We start from the raw sequence: 22,173 nt of genomic DNA, 5'->3' as shown, positions 1-22,173 counted from the left end.
CTCTATTAGCCGTTGTCTGAACCTCTCTGTTCCTTAGCCATTGTAGAATTTGGGTAAGTCTGTAGTCTTCATGTGGTTGTAGGTGGAACTAGTGTATGCAGGTTTATCTGTCAAGTAATGCCCCTTCTTTGAGAAAATCCCCCAGGCAAAGTAAGTTCTCTTCATTCAAGCATGTGAAGGTTGGATCTGTTCGGCCAGGAGGAAAATTTGTGTTGTGGGTGATTGGGGTCATGGGTGATGAGAAGGATGTCATGACACAGGATTTAGGTATTTTCTTGCAATGGTCTGGTCCTTCTAATCCTCTTTACCCTATTCATCTGACTCTTGGTATCTCAGCTTCTCATCCTGATGATCCTTTCAGTCCACTTGGCCTCTTGTGTCCAAGTTCTCTTAGACCTTAGTTCTTGTCTTCCTGATTTGGATTGTCTTGGTGCTAGGGGCCCTACACCTTGTCATCATGGTCCTTCTGGCACTGCACCCATTCTTAGACCTGGTCTTGTTGTTTATTTGGGTCCTTTGAGCATGACTATTTTGGCTCTGGTATTCCTGGGCATCTAGGTCTAGTCCTCTGGTCCTCCTTATCTTTCTCATCCTGCTGCTGCCATCCCCAGGTCCTGGTCTTTTTTGCTCCACATCGTGCTTTGGGCCCTAGACTCTGGGTCTTTGTCCCCCTGGCACTGCTAGGCTGGTTCCCAGTCCTCTTAGTCCTGATTCTTCTAGTCATCTTTGATCTAATCCTGGGCCACCTGGCTGTGGTCCTCCTGGTATCTACAGTAGTGGCCATCCTTTTGTTCCTTGTTTATTCTGGTCCTACAGGCTATAGTATAATACTCCTAATCATCCTAGTTCTCCTGGATCTGGTCATTATTCTACTGGCCCCAGAACTCCTGCTCTTGTCTTCGTTGTTCTACACTGACCATAGTCCTCCTTGTTCTGGTCCTCCTTGGCCTGGTCATACTGTTCCTCATCCTACTGGCCATCCTGTTCCTAGCCCTCAGCCTGATACTCCTGGCTTTGGAAATCCTGGTCCTTATCTGTCATCCCAGTCATCCTTTTTCTCCTCACCCTGGACCTCCTGGTTCTCGCTGCAGGTCCTGGTCTTGTTTACCCTGATCTTCCTGGCCCCCATGGCCTTCTCACAGCTTATTGTTCTTACTGTGTGTAGGAAGTTGGCTCTGTATATACTATTTTAAAGTAAGAAATAGTGTGCACAGAGTCCATGGGTTCCCCTTAGAGGTAAGATAGTGGCAAAAAGAGATAATTCTAATGCTCTATTTTGTGATAGTGTGGTCGAGCAGTAGGATTATCAGAGGGTAGTGTTAAGCATTTGTTCTACACACACAGGCAATAAACGAGGAACACACACTCAAAGACTTACTCCAGGCCAATAGGTTTTTATATTGAAAAATATATTTTCTTAGTTTATTTTAAGAACCACAGGTTCAAGATTTACAAGTAATACTTTAAATGTAAGGTGCTTCACTTAGATACTCTAGGAACCTTGAATAAAAGCAATATCATATACAGTCTTTGTAAAAATGGCAATTAGCTATTTTCAAAGTGGACACAGTGGAAAAGTCAACAGTTCCAGGGGGAGGTAAGTAAAGGTTAAGTTTGCAGGTAAGTAAAACACGAGTCTCAAAGTTCGGGCCAAGGTAGCCCACCGTTGGGGGTTCAAGGCAACCCCAAAGTTACCACACCAGCAGCTCAGGGCCTGTCAGGTGCAGAGGTCAAACAGGTGCCCAAAACACATAGGCTTCAATGGAGAACAGGGGTGCCCCGGTTCCAGTCTGCCAGCAGGTAAGTACCCGCGTCTTCGGGGGGAAGACCAGGGGGGTTTTGTAGGGCACCGGGGAGGGACACAAGCTGGCACAGAAAGTACACCTACAGCAGCACAGGGGCGTTGGGTGCAGAGTGGAAAGTCTCATGTTTCCCGTGGGAAACGTGAAGTCTTTCTTTGTTGCAAAGAAGTTGCAGGATGTTGAACAGAGCCGTTGTTCACAGGAGTTTCTTGGTCCTTGGATGCAGGGCAGTCATCTGAGGCTTCAGAGGTCACTGGTCCCTGTTGGATGCGTCGCTGTTGCAGTTTTCTTCAAAGTTAGGAGACAGGCCCATAGGGCTGGGGCCAAAGCAGTTGTCGTCTCCGTCTTCTCTGCAGGGCTTCAGGTCAGCAGTCCTTCTTCTTGTTAAGGTTGCAGGAATCTGATTTCCTGGGTTCTGGGGTGCCCCTAAATACTGAACTTAGGGGTGTGTTTAGGTCTGGGAGGGCAGTAGCCTATGGCTACTGTCCTTGAGGGTGGCTACACCCTCATTGTGCCTCCTCCCTGAGGGGAGGGGGGCACATCCCTATTCCTATTGGGGGAATCCTCCAAAATCAAGATGGATGATTTCTAAAGGCAGGGGTCACCTCGGCTCAGGACACCTTAGGGGCTGTCCTGACTGGTGGGTGACTCCTCCTTGTTTTTCTCATTATCTCCCCTGGACTTGCCGCCAAAAGTGGGGGCTGTGTCCAGGGGGCGGGCATCTCCACTAGCTGGAGTGCCCTGGGGTATTGTAACACGAAGCCTGAACCTTTGAGGCTCACTGCTAGGTGTTACAGTTCCTGCAGGGGGGAGGTGTGAAGCACCTCCACCCAGAACAGGCTTTTGTTTCTGTCCTCAGAGAGCACATAGGCTCTCACCCCAGGGGGTCAGAAACTCGTCTCTCAGCAGCAGGCTGGCACAGACCAGTCAGTCCTGCACTGAAGGATTGGGTAAAATACAGGGGGCATCTCTAAGATGCCCTCTGTGTGACTTTTTTAATAAATCCAACACTGGCATCAGTGTGGGTTTATTATTCTGAGAAGTTTGATACCAAACTTCCCAGTATTCAGTGCAGCCATTGTGGAGCTGTGGAGTTCATTTTTGACAAACTCCCAGACCATATACTTAATATGGCCATACTGTACTTACAATGTCTAAGAATAGACTTAGACACTGTAGGGGCATATTGCTCATGCAGCTATGTCCTCACCTTTGGTATAGTGCACCCTGCCTTAGGGCTGTAAGGCCTGCTAGAGGGGTGACTTAGCTATGCCACAGGCAGTATTTTGTGGGCATTGTCTTTTTCTCCCCACCAACACACACAGGCCCTCATTCTGACCCTGGCGGTCTTTGACCGCCAGGGCGGAGGACCGCGGGAGCACCGCCGACAAGCCGGCGGTGCTTCAATGGGGATTCCGACCGCGGCGGTAAAGCCGCGGTCGGACCGGCACCACTGGCGGGGTCCCGCCAGTGTACCGCGGCCCCATTGAATCCTCCGCGGCGGCGCAGCTTGCTGCACCGCCGCGGGGATTCTGACCCCCCCTACCGCCATCCAGATCCCGGCGGTCGGACCGCCGAGATCCGGATGGCGGTAGGGGGGGTCGCGGGGCCCCTGGGGGCCCCTGCAGTGCCCATGCCACTGGCATGGGCATTGCAGGGGCCCCCGTAAGAGGGCCCCTACATGTATTTCACTGTCTGCTGCGCAGACAGTGAAATACGCGACGGGTGCAACTGCACCCGTCGCACAGCTTCCACTCCGCCGGCTCGATTCCGAGCCGGCTTCATCGTGGAAGCCTCTTTCCCGCTGGGCTGGCTGGCGGTCTGAAGGAGACCGCCCGCCAGCCCAGCGGGAAAGTCAGAATTACCGCCGCGGTCTTTCGACCGCGGAACGGTAACCTGACGGCGGGACTTTGGCGGGCGGCCTCCGCCGCCCGCCAAGGTCAGAATGAGGGCCACAGTCTGCAGTGGCAGTGTGCATGTGGTAGGTGAGGGGTCCCTAAGGGTGGCACAACACATGCTGCAGCCCTTAGAGACCTTCCCTGGTCACAGGGCCCTTGGTACCACTGGTACCTTTTACAAGGGACTTATCTGTGTGCCAGGGGTGTGCCAATTGTGGAAACAATGGTACATTTTAGGTGAAAGAACACTGGTGCTGGGACCTGGTTAGCAGGGTCCCAGCACACTTCTCAGTCAAGTCAGCATCAGTATCAGGCGCAAAGTGGGTGGTAACTGCAACAAGGAGCCATTCCCTTACTCACAATTCCCTAGTATCACCCCTGATCTTTCTAGTGGTGGTCTACCTACTTTTGGTTTTCATAGTCCTCGTACTTCCTATGATTCTGTGCCCACTGGACCTGTTGCTCTTGGTCCTACACCTTATAATTTGTGTTCTCGTGAGCCTGGTTCTCCTAGGCCAGGCCTGCCTAGCCATCTTAGTTCTGGTCTCCTTGGCACTGGTCATCCTGGCCCTTCTTGTTCTTGTCCTCTCTTGCTGGCCATCATAAACCTTGTGTTCAGGCTGTTCTGGCCCTTCCTGATTCCTGTACTTTTGATCTCACCTGGCCTTGTTCCTTTCTGGCCCTACTGTCTCTGGTTACCTTGTCCTGGTTCTCCTCAGTCTGTGCCTTCTTGTCTGGGTACTCCAACTGCTGGTACAATTGGTCCAGCTGTCCTCTCCTTAACTGACCCTCCTATTCTTCACCTCCTGGTTTCAGTTTTTCTGGTGCTCCTGACTCTGCTCTTTGTTTTGTTGGTCTTCCTGGTAATACACACTCTAGTCCTGGCCCTATTGATCCCAGTTCTCCTTGTCAGATCCTCCTGAGCATTTTAATCCAGGGCCTTCTAGTCACCTGGTCAAGCCTCCTTGGTCTTCCTGACTTTGATTGGGCTTGTTTCATCGGGTCCTTCTCACCCTGGCTCTGCTATCCGAAACAATAGATTTGCTCCATGTGATACTTCAGGACATAGGCGGTCATTCCAAGTCTGGCGGGCGGCTGTAGCCGCCCGCCAGGCGGGAACTGCCATTTGGCCGCTACGCGGCCGAAAGACCGCTGCCGGCATTACAACCTTCCCGCTGGGCCGGCGGGTGCTAACCATGTTAGCGCCCGCCGGCCCAGCGGGAAGGAGGCCTGCAACACAGAAGCCGGCTCTGAATGGAGCCGGCGGTGTTGCGGCTGTTCGACGGGTGCAGTTGCACCCGTCGCGCTTTTCACTGTCTGCTATGCAGACAGTGAAAAGCCGGCCGGGGCCCTGTTCGGGGGCCCCTGCACTGCCCATGCCAGTGGCATGGGCGGTGCAGGGGCCCCCAAGACACCCGTTACCGCCAGCCTCTTCCTGGGGTCAGAATCGCCCAGCCGGGGCTAAAACGGCGGGAAACCGCCGGCCCCGGTTTTCTGACCGCAGCTTTACCGCCGCAGTCAGAATGGGCTATGAAGCACCGCCAGCCTGTTGGCGGTGCTTCCGTCATACGCGACCAGGGTCGGAATGACCCCCATAGTCCCTTAGGTCCTGATATTCATAGCCCTTTTAACTCTGTCATACTCCTTTTAATTCACCTAATCCTCTTTGCTGTGGTCCTTCTGGTGCCCAGGGTCCACGCCGCCTGGTCTTGATAGTCCCTGCCCAGTTTAACATGGTCTCCTGATCCTATTGGCCATTGTCCTCCTAGTCCTGATCTTCATAGTCCTCCTCAATCTAGCCCTGGTTTCTCTAGTACCTTTAGTTTTTCTGTTCCTAAACCTTCTGCTCCTGGTTTCTCTGATCCATGTAGTTCTCATGGTACTCTTTTGACTGTTTTTCCTAGATCTGACCTTCTAGTTCTGGTCTCACAGTCCTTGGTTCCTCATAGCACTCCTAGACCCCAGTCGTATTCCTCCTTGTCTTCCTGGTTTCTTGGTTTGCCTGTTCAACCTTGTTCTTATCCATGTGACAGGAGTTTCTGTTCTTTTCTAATCCTCCTGATCCTGGCTATCTAGGTCTTCCTGGTCTTCCTAGCTCTACTCCTTCTGGTTGTTGTCTTTCCAGTCTTGGTTCTTCTCCTTTTGGCCCCCTGGTCCTCCTTGATCCCATCTCTGTGGTCCTGGTTGCCCGTTCCTTGTCCTTTTTTGTATTGTTACCCTGGTACTGATCCTCTTAGATCCATCTCCTTGGTCTGCTACTTTTGGCTCTGGTCCTGCTTGTCCCTCTGATCCTGGTTAGTGCTCCTGTACCCTCCTAACCCACCTTGTCCTGTTGGTCCAGGGCCTTCTGTTCCTCCTACTCCTGTTCCTTTAGTTCTTTTGGGCCTTGGGCCGCTGGATCCAGATCTATCTATTCCACATTTTCTTAGTCTTCCTGATCCTTGACACCCTGGTCCAGTACCCCTAATAATGCTTTTCCTGGTTGTGTTCTTCCTCGCCCATTTGTTCCACGTCCCCTCTGGTCTGGTCCTCGTGAATAGGTCTCCATGGACCTGTTTCTTTTTGTCCTGGTTTTCATGGCTCTGGTTATCTTAACCCTCTTAGTGGTTCACCTATTGGTCCATATCCTCCTACATGCCATCATCTTTCTCTGACTTTTCCTCCTCCTTCCTTCCCCATGTATCCTTCGCATTGACTTAAGTCAGGCAGAGCATCTAAGCCTGTAACTCCGATTTTTTTTATTTGCCTTCAAAATTTCTGTTGCTTAAACAGCACTGTCAAAGACAGAAGTAAGGGCCCAGTAGAGACAGGACCCAGGACACCTAAAACAATGTTTAGCATGGTAAAAGGTAAAAAAAAACAACTACAAATCCTGATACATTGGGTAGGCTATGAAATCCAAATTTTAAAACGTTACTCTTCTCCAGTGGCTCCTGGTGGAATTTTAAAGTGGTGGGGCATATTGGTAGTTTGTGAATCGAGTGAGCCAAATGTTTATAAGTGGAATTTCGGGGGGGAGGGGTTCTCCCCCCAAGATTTTTTTTTTTATTTGTGTATTTTGGTGAAAAAAGGAAAACTAAAAGTTGGCTATTAAGCAGTACCTAAATCATCGCTGGCCCTGAACTCTAGAATCCTGGAGGTGCAGTGACCAGTGTTGGGGAAATCCCTCATGTTACCAGAGGAGGGATGGTAGGTTTAGGTTTCAGAATAGCAACTGTCAGGGGGCTGGGAAGCCAGGGGAGAGATGAGCCAGTGATGATTCCCCAGCAACCAGAATCCAAGGTTAAAACCATGTAGCACAGAACCCACTGTCCTCTCAATGCAACCCATCTGCTGGCACCTTGCAGGAAAACAACAGCAGGCAAAGCACCACCCTGGATCCACGTGCCAGCCAGGTCCAGAATTATTTTTGTTTATGACCTTGCCCTGACTGAAGAAAGTGTTTTATACTCAGGACAGAAGCCAGTTTGGCAAGAGGTGGGTGATTATATTTTTCTATGCAGCACCCAAATTTGATTGTGACAAGAAAATAAGTGGGACAAGCTGCAAGCTCTCCACAGCTCACTTACTGCTAGCACGCTCCCTGCTGAAATGCAGCTCCTCATACAGTGCACCGGGGAATCAGGGCACTGTATTGAATGAATAATGCATTCTCTTCTGAGGATGTGGACACCAGCTTTAGTCTGACCCCTTATGCGTGATACTTGACAGGAAAGATGAAAAGTGCACTCTCTCCAAAATTTCAAAGTGCACTTCTGTAATATGTAGAAATGTTGACATTATCATGTAACATTTTAGCACTGCACTGAGAAGCTTTTCTTAATAGTGACAGTGCTTAAATATGAACGTAGAATCACTCTGCCCCTGCCCTCACCCTGGTGGCAGTACCATTAGTGCTCTAGGAGGAAGACAGTTGTCATGTGAACTTTGTATGTGGGATAGATTCCTATAGCTAGAGCAACATTACAGTCTATTAAATCAAACACACCATGTTTCTGTACAGCTTGCATTCTGAACATTTAATGTGCTTACGGAAAAGGACGATCCGCAAAATAAAATATTTACAGTTTTAAACTTACCTTGCCAGGGTGTTTTAGAGGCTCTGTCCCAGTCTGTCCTGCGGGTTGGTGAGATCACGCCAGGGTTGGTGTGCTGCGTGACACTGTGGTAGAGAGAGGTGTCGGATTCTGAACCACATTTCACAGAGGAGCTGAAAATGAAAGCTCTTCCCTGTGAATACGGCAAAAATGCTATAAACAAATACATTGAGCACAAACATGCCTAGTGTATCTATTTACAGCATGCAGCACGTGACTGACATCACAGGGTCGAGTTGAGACTCATGACTCTAAGGTCACGTCAAACTAGGTAAAACATTTTTTTTTTTTACAAGATGCAGCATTACTAGAGTAATCACAGCACAATAAACTGTGCTGTGATTATTTCAATAAATCGCTTACGTTTTTTACAAAAATGAATAAATGATCCCTCCCTTTCCCATCTGGTCACAGGGATGGGTGGGTTGGATATGCTTGATGAACCCAACCCGTCCAGTGACGGCTTGGAAAAGAGGGGGTTGTCAATGCTGCTTAAGAATAAAAAAAACTTTTAGCTATTGCATCAAGAATTTTCAATTCTTTTAAGGACACGGAGGCGAGGGCTTTCACTTTCTTTACTGAGAAAATGACAGCAGTCAATCAACATTAAACCGTACAAAAAAACTACATTTCCCAACATTCCTTGTAGTCCATGTCATGCCCAATCTCAGGCCTGCTCTCCATATAAATGTATCTGCCTCCTTAGTCCTTCCTCTTTCTTTGCAATAAAAGAACATGACAACCACAAACTGAATTCTCCAAAGTCCCAATGAGGAACAAGGAACTGCAGCCACCGGCTGAAACTGGCGCGACCACCTTGTCCTATGCGTAATTCCTATTAATCATGCACCTTTATTGTCTGATCCTATGAACGAAAGAAAATGCGCTAAGAAACTAGTAATGATTATGAATTACATGGGAGGGTACAATATAAAGTACATGAGACATACACCATGCATATAAATCGTACTGTACTATATATATCTTAAATGCATAATTAGTTCAGGAAACATCATCTGGTATGAAAAAACAATAAGGGTGGGATAATCCTCGCCTCTGTGTCCTTAATAGAATTGCAAATTCTTGACGCAAGAGCTGGAATTACTTTTATTCTATGTCAGGACCGGAGGCTTTGGATTATGCTCGTTCAAAGCTGATCCACCACTGTAGATGCCACATCAATAGGTTTATGATAAAAAAACCTTACACGTAGTGTCAGAAGACCAATCTACGGCAGCCATGATCCTCTAAACGAGAACCAGCCAGAGAGGACTTGGATGCCATAGCGCTGCGCACTGAATGTGCTCCAAATGTGGAGGTATCTATATCAGCCTCCCACAATAACCATTTGAATCATCTGGCAATGTGGCTGAGGAGACTGGAGCAAATGCGCCTTGTACTGATATGAGCAATTGCCCTTGAGCATCTCTGCAAATCTCCTGAGTGCAATCCTCGTAAGCCTTTAAACATTTTACAACACATAACTTCTGGTTATTGGGAAATACTGGATATGAAATACACTTAGTTGCCATCTTTGTACATCTAGAAATAGTGAAACAAACTCCAGGAGTAAATACGGTACCTGCTAAATCGAGAGTGCATACATCAGACAAGCGCCAACAGAAGATGAGACACAAAAGTACAGTGAGTTTGGCTGACAATTGCTCACGAGAGAGTTCTTTGTCACATGGCCTGAAATGAACCAAGGATCTCAAATGCCAGTTTTTCCTATGGACCTAGGGGAGTGTTACAGCACCTGATGGGCGAAGTCCTCAAATTCCTTTGTCACTCAGCCAATACTCTACACAATTCCCAATCACTCTTTCCATGAACGAATGGATACCAGGTTACCAGTAGTCACAGCAAAACCTATATTTTGCCTTGCAAATGTCTTGATGCCTTTCATGTGCTGAGTCCATTAACTTACAGTGCAAAGATGCAGAAGGCACTAATCATGTTCCTCTCATTAGTAAGGCATCAAATAGATGTATTTCCTCTTTACTAATTTAGCAACCCAACAACTCTGGTTTATATGATTTACTTTTCTCCCAACCACTCTTTAACCTTTCCTTAACTTCTTCCAGCAACAGGTCTTGACTTACTTTTTCCAGCTACTCCATGTGTGATACAGAAGGACTATTTATTGAGCACAATCACACATCATCTTCATTCTCCTCAACAGATCGTCATTCCTTTCTGTTGTCAAATGAAATAGGCAAACAGCAGATTTAAAAGACTCCCTGAATGTGCCTTACTTGGAAAGAAAAGTTTTGCAATGCGATTATCCACTTTGTTGTGTGGTCTGAGGTAGAATGAAGACCTTTTGTAATAATTGCCTCTATAAACAAGTTGTCATCCATTCAGACCTCAAATGTGGTTCCCCATATGAAGATTTGATATTTCTTCACTCTCCGCATGAAGCCTCAAGCGCTATCACCGAATATCCTTACAAACTACTCAATGCGAAGGCGGTATGGAATTCCATGTAATTGTATCTGGAGACTAAGATAAGGGGGCTATTACACTGCTGAGAATCCTTTTGAGCAGGATCAGAGCGTGTCTGCAGTTGAGGGTTTACAGCATGCGAGGGGTAGGTCCCTTATCAAGTGGCTGCAAAGCCTGAATTTGTTGAATATCTTTGACCTAGTATCCGCTTCTGAAAATCAGGTACCAACTTTTGTGGGGAGAGTGGCTGGGTCTATAATAGATTATATTTTCGTGTCTCCTTCAATGAGAAATTTGGTCCAATATGGAGAGGTTCAAAGGCAGTATTTTAGTGATCATAACCCCTTACGGTGTCCCTAAGTTTTCCAGGCAATAAGTGCACATCGGTGAGTAGCGGGCTGGTATGTCTGAGAATAAAAGATCAGGGCAGAAGTATTTGCTGGAGCCAGGTGAGCGTCCCACAGGCAGTGAAGAGGGTGGTGAGCCAAAATTTAAATCTGATTATGGGGACTCTTGGCTGAATCACCCACACCAGGGGACTTGATTGTTGCTGCGAACAAAGTAAATGAGGCCATTAAAGATATTATGACCAAAAATAAAGAGGCCACTCCTTAGCATCAGGGAGGATGGTTTGTAGAAGGTTACTGGGTGTGGGACAAAATATCTCTGGGTTTTGCCTACATGAGGAGCTGGATTTAGAGTTTGTGGAAGATGGCATTAAGATTGCACCTCTTTTACTGTGGATCTCCTTTTGGTCAAATGATTGTGCTTCCCTAAATAGGGAAATGCTGAGTGATTGTATGGTCTGTGATCGACCTCTGGATATCCCTTGGTTGGCATACATAAAAGAGGCCACCACAAGCCTTGGTTGTCCAGAAATGTTTAACGCCCCACAATGTTTAACACGTATTGATAAACGGTGGGTAAAGGATAAGTTTTTTTAACATTTTGAGATCAAAAAGGGAGGCAGAGGAACTAAGAAAATGTATCTTTTTACAGTACGAAATGTTTGGGAAAAGTCACTCATTACCTGCTTCCAATTAGGAGTACTTAGAAGTAATTTGTGTTTCCCGCTTGACCAGTATGACTTGAAATCCATACAAATTTGTCAGTGTGATGGGGTTTCCTTACAGTATTGAATTCATTTTGGTGGGGTCTTTTTTAAAAGGGGCTATATGTTGGCGGAATGGCATACATTTTTAAGTTTATTCAATATTTTTATCTTTAGAATTTTAACTGTAAATTTAAATTGCAAGTTTTAAAGATTTTAAATATGCGAGCTCTCATATAATTTTTTTACATGTTTGTATGTAAAACGTTTTGTTTTTATGTGATTTATGCTTAATATTATATAACCGAATAAAGAAGAATTGATTGATTGATTCTTTCTCTCTGACTAATATACATTCATTTTATATATTTATTTTACATGTAGAACAAAATAAAATATGCTGCAGTACTATTTACTTAATTTTAAACAAAACATTAGTTAATGGAAACATATGGAATTTCATTTAGATTATTTTTTTAATTTTAAATTAAAAAATAACATCCCACCTTCCAAAAAACTATTTTATTGTGCATTTATAGTTATTAAAAGTGTAGTAGACAATTTAGTTATATTTTAATAAAAAGTTGCTGTCACATTAATTTTTAAATACAAGTTAGGGAATTAACATATTTTAGAATCAAATATTACATATGTACTATTTGATATATTTTGTGAAAATCATTTATATTTATTTATATTTTGAACTATTTAAAATACTTTAATCTAATGTAAAATTATTTCCTTTGAGGTTTCATTTTAAATCTCTACCTCCATTATTTTCTAAGGGATCGTGTTGCAATACCACTGGATGGCCATGTGTGGTGCTGCACTACATACTGTTATTTTATTAGCAATGTATACACTTGATTTTTGTTAATAAGCAAAAAGTAGTAAACTTACTCAAAAGTGGAAATTACTAAAAAGTGTAATTTTTTTGTGATTCAGATCTTCAGTATACACAAAAGGGTTTAATAAATTATAATGCTTTTTTCTAGTGCAGATTATATGGGCATTATTTTGCTAATTACAAGCAAAAATACGACAGATGTAATTACGAGAAAAATGACAACATATTAGATAGTGATCATTAAATCAAATCATTGATGGAATCAATCTGTAATCCCTCCCTTCCTAGTTCCTAGCCAACATTGATATTAGCACAAAAAGTGTTGTAAAATAAATTTCCTAGATGGCCTTATTACACTTGTAGCTTTCACTTATAGAGTTTAGCTTTTTCTCACTCAGCAGCAATCAAGGTCACTTTCTGTCTTTCTTTTGTTGTGCTTTGCTTGAAAGTAACAGCACCAGCTTGCACCAGGGCTTGACCTCCAGGCAGACTGTTTGCAACTTCACTGCTACTTTGGAAACCAGAAGGTCCTCTCTTTCAAGATGCCTCTGAATATGATTTCACCCAATTATTAAGGGGGAAACAAGTCTTGGTATTTGTGATGTTAGATGTAAAAAGAAACGCATGAAAATCTTCTGCACATTTGCCTAAATATAAAACACTTTATAAATTGCTCTAGTGGATGTATAAAATATGAGGTTTTGGAGGGGGCATGGATGACGTGCAAGATGGCGAATGCCATTCTGTAGTGCTCCAGCACCTGGCACCCAATATCCTTTTGCATTTAGTGTCTGGCAGCTTGCAGTGGGCTGTGCAGTACTGCAGATGAGTCTGCAACACCTGAGGTGGCACTGGGAGTGCCCTTTGGGGGCAATTAGGCCCCAGACAGGGGGTGATTGCCTGTGTGATCCCTGTGTATCCTGAAGATGATTGGAACTTTGCACACTCAACTGCAGAGTACCTGAGCACTGGGTAGGAGCTGTGTGGAGAAACCATCTGTGTCCAGGCCAGAAGAAGATGGAGAAGTAAATGGCTGGAGGAAGGGCCTGTTGCCCTCTACTGCTGTTAATTGTGAGGTGAGCCCTTGCAGGACTGCTTCTTGCTTAGGACAGGCTTGAGCAGCCTGATGGACCTGTGGAATATTGTCTGGGAGATGCAATGCACCGTCCCAGTGTGTGGAAAAGTCTGTGTGCCTGAGGAGTGGCTACCCCTCTAGCCCTGACCCACTGCCGTCTCAATCGCGAAGACTGCACAATATCAAGAGTGTGTCAGGGAAACAGGGGACCCCAGAGGTGAGGCCGTTGCTAGTTCGGCCGAGACACTGCCTGATTCAAATTGAGTGAGACAATGTGGCCTAGCTGGAGCAATCTGGAAGACATAGTCCAACAAAGTAATACATGCTTATTAGCCCTGCAATGCAACACAGTCCAACACTGTTCCTCACAAAGACTTCATGAGCTGAGTTGAGCTAATCTTGAATGGATGGTAGGTTGGGGGTATCTCCCAGACTCTTGATGGAACTCTTGAGCTGGACATTGTGGACTGGAGAAACAGCAGGTGATAAGGGGCCCAGCCAGTAGAGCACCAATGATAGACCCATGAGGTCTGTGCTGGCCTGTAATTCACTATGCATCAATTCACCCCTGTGATCGATGCACACTGCTTTTCCCTTGCCATTAAGGAAGAGCAAGCAATAATGATGACCAAGGATAATGCCCCGTCAAGGCAGGGCAATATGGACAATTTTGCTTCACTACTTCACTCATCCAATATGTGGATCATCATGATTGAGTCACAGGTGGCACAACCACCTGAGGTCGAGGTAGGTGATTATCCAGACACTAACATGATTCTAATAGTGATTCAGTGTCCCGTCTGTGTCTGGAATCAAAAATTGGAGAAGTAGGGGTGGATGTGGCCCTCTGCTGCCAAGCTCTGCGCAAGACCACGGATCGACTGACAAAAGTTGAAACCCAGGCGGAGGCTCTGGAAAATAATGTGAAAGAACTGTGACAAACTATCTAAAAAATTGAAATCCACAAGCGGTGAAACAGTAGCTCAGATTGAGGACACAGCGGGGACAGAGGGTCAGTCCAGACACAATAACATACTCTTCCTCTGGTTCCCAGAAGGTGTACTGAGGACTTGTCCACAACACTTTTGCGAGGCTTGGCTAAGGTCATTGAATCACTCTCTAATTCCTTCCTGATAGAACAAGCACATCAGCACTGATGCAGAGATAGACCCAGGAGTGCTGCCCAGATCTATGATCATCTGGTTTCTGAACTTTAGGGAACAAGACTTGAGAGCTCATTATGAGTTTGGTGGTCAGACAAGCCGACAGCCAAACTCGCGTACAGTAGACTGCTGCGGAGCTGGCGGTCTCCCACCTGGCCCATTACGAGGATTTCATTGGGCTGCCCAGCGGAAAACGTGCAGTGGCTTTGGCCTCAGTTCCTCATGGAGCTAAGGCCAATGCTGTCGCACAGAAGGGGCCTCTGGCACCATCAAAATGCGCACTGTTTGCACAGCAGACAGTGTGCATTCTGAGGGTGCAGAGCAGGGGGCGCATGCACTGCCCATGACATGGTCGAGTGCAGTGTAGGGCAGCTCCTGTGGCCCCCTGCACTGTGACTCCACCAGCCTTTCCACGCCTGGGTGCCCACCATGGAAAGGCTGGTGGAAATGGGGCTTCTGATCAGCGCAGCAGCACTGAACTCAGCGCCACCGTGGCTGACCATGAATCCGGCTGCCGTCATGCCGCCGGGAATATTCCTGGCGGGGACGGTGATGACCTGCCAGTCTGACGACCAATGTCATAATATTGCAGTCAGACCATCTGGAGTGAGGCGGTCTGACCCTCACTGTGAGTCTGGTGGTCCTTGGACTCCCAGACTTGTAATGAGGCCCTACGTCCTTACAACTGTCAGAGAGCTGGAAGAGGTGCTTTGCGAGTCCGGGAAAATCGTTATATTCCTGACAATGGAAGAATGGTCCAGAAACAGGGCAATTCCCACTATCTGATAGAGCAAAAGCTCTGCACCATGTTTGTGAAGTACATGCTGGTTGTTAGAATTGGGGTCTCTGGTTGGCAGTCAGTTTGCACTCTGTCCAAGCAGAGACCCTCACTCTCGTCAGGGTAAGGGAGTTACACTCCTAAGACAACCCCTGCTCACCACCTTGGTAGCTTGGTACAAGCAGTCAGGCTTATCTCAAAGGCAAAATGTAAAGTATTTGTTCTAAATCATAATGACATAATGACAAAAATCCAACATACACAAGTCGAGATATGAATTTTCTTACTCCATAACGAACAATAGAAATGTTGATTGTACACAAAGTACCTGGTTTGCGTCAAAAATAAAGCTGCACGGGCAAGAGTGCATCAAAAAAGTCAACGATGCGTCGATTCCTTACTTGCAAGTGAGGCAGTGTGTTGTTCCTTCTTCGGTTCGGTAGACGATGCATAATTTTTTCTCTCCTGCAAGAGTGATGCGTCGATTTCCAGACAGGGCACCTCAGATCCGCGCAGGGTCACAATGACTTTGACGCCCAGCAACGATGCGCAAGAAATCTGGTTGCACTGTGTTGGAAAACCGTGCTGCGTGGGGTTTGGTTTGTTATCAGCAGCTGCAAGCGGGTGTTGCTTCGTTTCTCCGGTGGCGATGCATGGATCTCCCAGCCGCGATGCAGGTGGGGTGTCGATTGCAGTTGCAAAATGGGTGGCACATCGTTTTTTAGCTGTGTTACAGGTAGAGTGTCAAAATTGTCACTGCACAGATTCCTGTGCATGGATTTCCATTCTTTTTCTACCAGCTTCACCTTTCAAGTGCCAAGGGACTGGATAGGACACCACTTGGCAGGGTAGGAGTCTCAACAGAGAATCCAGGTGCTGGCAGAGCACGTCTTTGATGACCGTGAGACTTCAAACCAGTTGGCAAGCTCAGTTCAACCCCTTGGAGATTCTTCACAGACAGGAATATACCACAAATTCCAGTCTTTGTCCCTTTTCACAGGCAGAAGCAGCAACTGCAGGATAGCCCAAAAAAGCACAGTCACAGGCAGGGGCAGCACTTTGTCTCAGCTCTTCAGCTCCTCTCCTGGGCAGAGGTTCCTCTTGGCTCCAGAAGCAAATCTTGAAATAGTCTAAAGTCAGGAGTTTTGGGTCCAATACTTATACCCCTTTCTGCATTTGATTTCCCAAATTCAAAGAAAAGTCTCTGTTGTTTACAGGATCCTGCCTAGCTCAAGCCAGGCCCAAGACACATCCTAGGGGGTTGGAGACTGCATTGTGTGAGGGCAGGCACAGCCCAGTCCAGTGTAAGTGACCACTTCTCCCTCCACTCTAGCTCAGATGGCTCATCAGGATGTGCAGGCTACACCACAACTCCCTTTGTGTCACTGTCTAGAAGAGATTCACAAACACCCCTACTGTCAGTCCAACCCAGACAGGAAATCCATAAGCAGGAAGAGTCACAGAATGGTTTAAGCAAGAAAATGCCTACTTTCTAAAAGTGGCATTTTCAAACAGACAATTTAGAAATCAACTTTACCAAAATATGTATTTTTTAATTGTATGTTCAGAGACCCCAAGCTTCAATCTTGATCTGCTCCCAAAGGGAATCTGCACTTAAAAGATATTTAAAGAAGTCTCCATGTTAAGCTATGAGAGAGATAGGCCTTGAATTATTTCACTGTTAGGACATGTAAAACACATCAGTACATGTCCCACCTTTAACATACACTGCCCCGTGCCCATGTGCCTACTTAGGACCTTACATGTATAAAAAGGGAAGGTTTGAGCCTAACAAGTGGGTACACTTGCCAGGTCCAACTGACAGTGCAAGACTGCAAACACATAACCTGCAGTGACAGGTCTGAGACATGTCTACAGGGCTACTCGTGGGTGGCACAATCAGTGCTGCAGGCCCACTAGTAGCATTCGATTTACAGGCCCTGGGCACCTCTAGTGCACTGTACTAGGGACTAATTAGTAAATCAAATATGCCAATCATGGAAAGTCAATCACACATACATTTTACGTAGGAGCACTTTCACTTTAGCACTGGATAGCCGTGATAAAGTGCCCAGAGTAACAAAAGCAGCAAAAACAGAGTACAGCATACATCAACAACCTGGGAAACAGAGGCAAAAAGTTAGTGGAGACCACGCCAAGGATGCCAAGTCTAAAACGTGGGAACCAGAGCAATTTTAAGGCAAGATCCAAACTTTACAGGATGACATAGTTGACACTGGAGTGGTCCTGATGCTGAGGGATACAGTCTCAAAGATGCTGAAGGATGCGCCTGATGCTGTGTGGTCCATGGGCATGAAGTCTGGTCAAGGCCTTGGGCCACATGTGGGTGGGAGTGACTCTGTCCATGGATCCTTGAATCCTCTTCAAAGTCCTCTATGCAGGGTTCCAAGGGCTGCTGACGCAGACCTTGCACATTTGCAACACAGTGGTCACAGTGCAAATCTTTAGTGGAGGCTGGTGTCAACCTTGGGTGATGAATCCAGTTAAAACCAACACTCATGAGTCCAGTAAACATAGGTGCACCTTTTAGTTATCTCTGAATTGTCCTTTGGGGTGCCCGTCGGCCTGTAGTGGCAAAACTTCTGCAATGGCTACCAGAGATGCAATTTGATCTCTTCCAGCTTAAATATCCCCAGTGCCATTCTGGCTCTGGGGGCCATCTGACTCTTGGAGTCTCTGCTTTGGACTGCATCTGGGAATCAATTTTCCAGAAGCCAGGCACACAGAGCAGGGTCCAAACACTGCTAGCCTAATGTGCAGCAGGTACAGTCACTCCAGCATTGCAGCCTCCCTTTTTGCGCTTCCAAATGGTCCAAAGTGGTCTTCTTCTCGTCCTCCCTCCTTCTTCTCACCCTCCTCCCAAGTCCAGAGAGTACTGAGGGTTAACGTGCCTTGGGTGCTATATTCATCCCAGTAAAGTGCCCAGAGAAAACCACAAGGCCACTACCCAATTGGCTACTGGGTCCCCTCCTACCTAGTGATGACGTTCCTGTGGTGTGTGACCACTAGCTATCCTAGAATGATGTCACTACCTTGCCCCTTTCAAGATGGTATGACCTTTCCTCTGTCGTGAGGAGCAAAGTAACCCACCCTAGAGGTGTGGCTACTTGAGGGCCCATAGTAAAATTGGTTTGGGTGTGGGTTTTCCCTCTCTGTCCCTGTCTCCATGCTGTCTGCCGGGGCAAAAGGCATCCTGCTCAGGGGTGGTGAGCGAGGCAGACCATCAAAGACAGCTTCCCCTTTGAAGCTCGCCTCTGAACTAACCCTCTGATGGGCCATCTGGGCAGAGGAGGTGTCACCTCGCTGCTGCGGGACTGCCCTTTGTTCCTGACTTCGGGGAGTCATTCACACGTCTCTCCTGGTCGTCAGAAACCTGTCTGAGTGCGTATGCTTTTGTGAGGCTTCTGGACAAGCAGAACACAGAGGCAACTTTCTAAAAGTTGCTCCTTATTAATAGTGACATTAATTTCGACCTGGCCATCACGTTGCATTTAATGCCATGAGGAATTTGATACCTCACATGACTCAGCTTCTTGGTCCCAGTCAAAGGTTAGCTGGGTGGGAATGACACGTGGCAACCCTATACTAGCCAATGGGACTACCAACTTTACCTGCAGCAAAACAACAATTTGGAAGGGTTGCTGCTAAGACATATAGAGGAACATACATCTTACTTAGAAAAATATTGCTCCGTGCCATAGGACTCGATATACCTTCCTTAGGAGAGACTTACATATACTGTTAAGAGATACAGTGGCTTTGCCATAGGTTCAAATGACAAAGTCGAACTGGCAGTGCAAGAACTGCCCTTTAAGTCTACAGTGGCAAGCTGCAAGCTATTTTGTACGTAGTTACACAAAGGGTGGCGCAAACAGTGCTTCAGCCCAGAGTGGACACTATGGGCCTCATTTTGATTTTGGCATACAGGAAAGCTTGTCCCGCAAACTCCTTACAGGGTAGCCGCCGTCTACATGTTGACCTCCCCGCTGGAGCCATTATGAGTTTCCCGCTAGGTCTGCGGGCGGGAACCTGAGTTTCCACCCACCTGCCTAGCAGTACACAGGCTTCAGTATTGTCTCTGATGCGTAATCGAGCTGTGGGTAATGCTGTAGCAAGAGGGATGCCTAGTGCATGGCCAGTGCAGGGGCCTCCTGTTGCCCCCTGCACCTGTTCTCCTCCAGCCTTTTCATGGCGGTGGTGCCACCATGAAAAGGCTGGCAGAGAACAATCTTGTAATCGCACGGCAGCGATACTTGCAGCGCTACCCTAGCAGATTATGATCTCCGCCACAGCTAGGCCACTGAAATCCATGATGATGGGGAAGCTAGCGGTTTCCTGGCAGTCTAACAGCCAGGGTTGTAATGTGACAGTCGGACTGCTGCATCAGCGGCACGGCTGTCCTGACCGCCAGTGCAAGTGTGGCAGTGATAAGATCGCCATACTCGTAATGACCCCCTCCGTCTTACATTACATATGTATACTTGATACCAAATACTAGGGACTTATAAGTAAGTCAGGTCTTGCCGATTGGGTCTAACCAATTCAACATGCAATCTGTATGGGATTAAGACACTGGAACTGAGATCTGGTTAGCAAGCCTATGTGCACTCTCAGAGTCGAAAAACCAGCAGCATCCGTCCAAATGGGAGCAAAAAGTGATGAGAAGCTTTAAAAAGCATGTTTCTTTCCATCCTCCAAGTGAATCAGTACTCCATCTCATATCAGTTTACAAACAGAGTTCTAAAGCTGCAATCTTGACAATAAATTGTGAGCCAACAACATTATTTGGGCTTTCATTTTTATTGCAGTTTGATCTTTAGTTTCTCTTACCTCTTGTAAATCATGATATGTGGTAATTGAAGAACTACTATCACCAAATTTCTGTTTCGTTTTTAACACTGTGAATAGAAATATTATTTTTGCTTTTAAATGTCTTCTGAAAGCACTCATAGCATGGACTTGAGTTGTTTGATACTGCAGATATATTAGCATGCTGCTTTCTTGTTCATAATTCAACAATCAAGCGGTATATTGATATCAAAATGATTATACATTTTGATGACTGGTGATTTATAGATAAAGGAGGTTGCAATCCTTGTAAATGCTTAGCATAGGAACAACTATAGCACGAATAAACCTAAACAATTGTGCTTGTCTCCATTTGAAAATAGTCAAGTGCATTAAGATTACTCTTCTTGCATTCACTATGTACTAGTCATCATGTTATGTAGAAGTGTGGTTCTTCTCTCCTATGAACACCACTACTTATGGCTCTGCTTGATTTATGTCCATCACCCCTAACCCAGCCTGCAGGAATTTCTTTTCCCATCATATAGATAACATTTCACAACATACATTCAGGGAGGTCTGGTGTCAGACAAGACTGTCAGAGCCTGGATCAAGCTAGAATTGTTCAGCAATAACACCATCACCTGTTGACATGGATAATCCTAATTTCTGTTCGGAAAAACATTTTGCAATGCATCTTGCATTAGTGTGATTGGAGTATGGGTTGTGCGTATAATTCCCGTGTAACGTTGACTTTCAAACATGATTCTGACAATCAACCATACTTCTTCCCTAATTAAATATTTTGCAATCCTGCTACTCAAAAAACACTGGATTCCTAACCATTTTAACATACCATATAATGACATTGTAGCATTTTGTTTGTATGTATTCACCCATTACCTTGGCTCTGTATTGCATATTATAATACAATGAATCTCATGTTCAGGCCAGAATTTAGTTGTGAATGAGTTTTGCGGTGCCTAATACCTATGCCATGGTCACAATTCTCCATGCTGTACATAGTCACAATTTACTACTACAATAATTGAATATGATCTTTTTTAGCAGAGGCCAATGAGAGAGTTTGAGGACAGCATAAAGGCTAGGCTGCCAGGCACCTTAATAAATTACTCTGACAAGTGGATCACTGATGTAATATTGATGCATACAATATCAGAACACAAAAATATTGAAACTAAATATCGATAACAAAAATATTGCCTTCCTATACTTAACTGATAAAACTACAAATATTGAGAACACAAATGTCCTTTTTAAAAATATTGTTTTTTACCGATATCAAAAATCACAAATATCTGGAGCAAAAATATTGCCAACTTTAAATAAACATATAAAATGTCAAAAATATTGATCCACACAATATTGACTACAATAATATTGCCAAAAGAAATATAATATAATTAATAAATGTAAAAAACACTTTTTTAAATAAAACAATTATTTAAAATAAAAATGAAATATTATATTCACCTATTCGAATCAAACTAAATATATTACATCCCCAAAACCTTTTGAGTTCACCCCCAACTAAAATAACTAAGTTCATAACAATATTGCCAAAAAAAGATTGCCATTGACCACAAATATTATTCAGGTTATAATGTTAGCAAACTTTATAAATAAAACCTAAATTAGCATGTACCATAGAAGGACATAACTGATAAAAAAAAAATCTAATTAAAACTAAACTAACCAATAAAAACGAACTATAAACAACCTCAACCATTAAAATCAGACAATTAAATCAACAATGTAAAAGGCACACAAATGTTATCAACTAAATACTTCAAAAATGACAAATGTTACAAGATAATGGAAATCTTCTGGATTCTCTGACCAGACCCATAAAAAAAAAAAATTATACATCTCAACAACTACCTAACCAAGCAAGTAAAAGTTATATGTAAACTAAAACTTACTTTTAAATTAACTTAAACATTTAAAATAGCAAAAAAATTAAAAAAAACTCTCAAACATCTATCTTTTTATATGTACTTACTATAAGAAAACACTATAGGCCTAATTATGAGTTTGACAGACCGAAAAACCCGCCTGCCAAACTCACAACAGGGTGCCTGCTGCTGTAGTGGCAACCTATTAGGAGTTTCCCGCTAGACAGACAGACGGAAATCGAGGTTTCTACCTGTCAGTCTAGCAGGAAGCAGGTGGCAGCATTGTCTCCAG

At 45.2% G+C, this 22,173-nt stretch overlaps 1 long non-coding RNA gene across 1 annotated transcript in view; it reads left to right on the top strand.

Moving 5' to 3' along the window:
* Positions 1-22,173, top strand: part of LOC138288579 (uncharacterized) — a 399,712-nt gene that overhangs the window by 12,436 nt on the left and 365,103 nt on the right. The gene's annotated exons all lie outside the window — the stretch shown is intronic.

Source organism: Pleurodeles waltl, chromosome 4_1, assembly GCF_031143425.1.
Source record: "Pleurodeles waltl isolate 20211129_DDA chromosome 4_1, aPleWal1.hap1.20221129, whole genome shotgun sequence".
Taxonomy (NCBI): domain Eukaryota; kingdom Metazoa; phylum Chordata; class Amphibia; order Caudata; family Salamandridae; genus Pleurodeles; species Pleurodeles waltl.
This window is presented reverse-complemented; position numbering and strand designations above follow the sequence as displayed.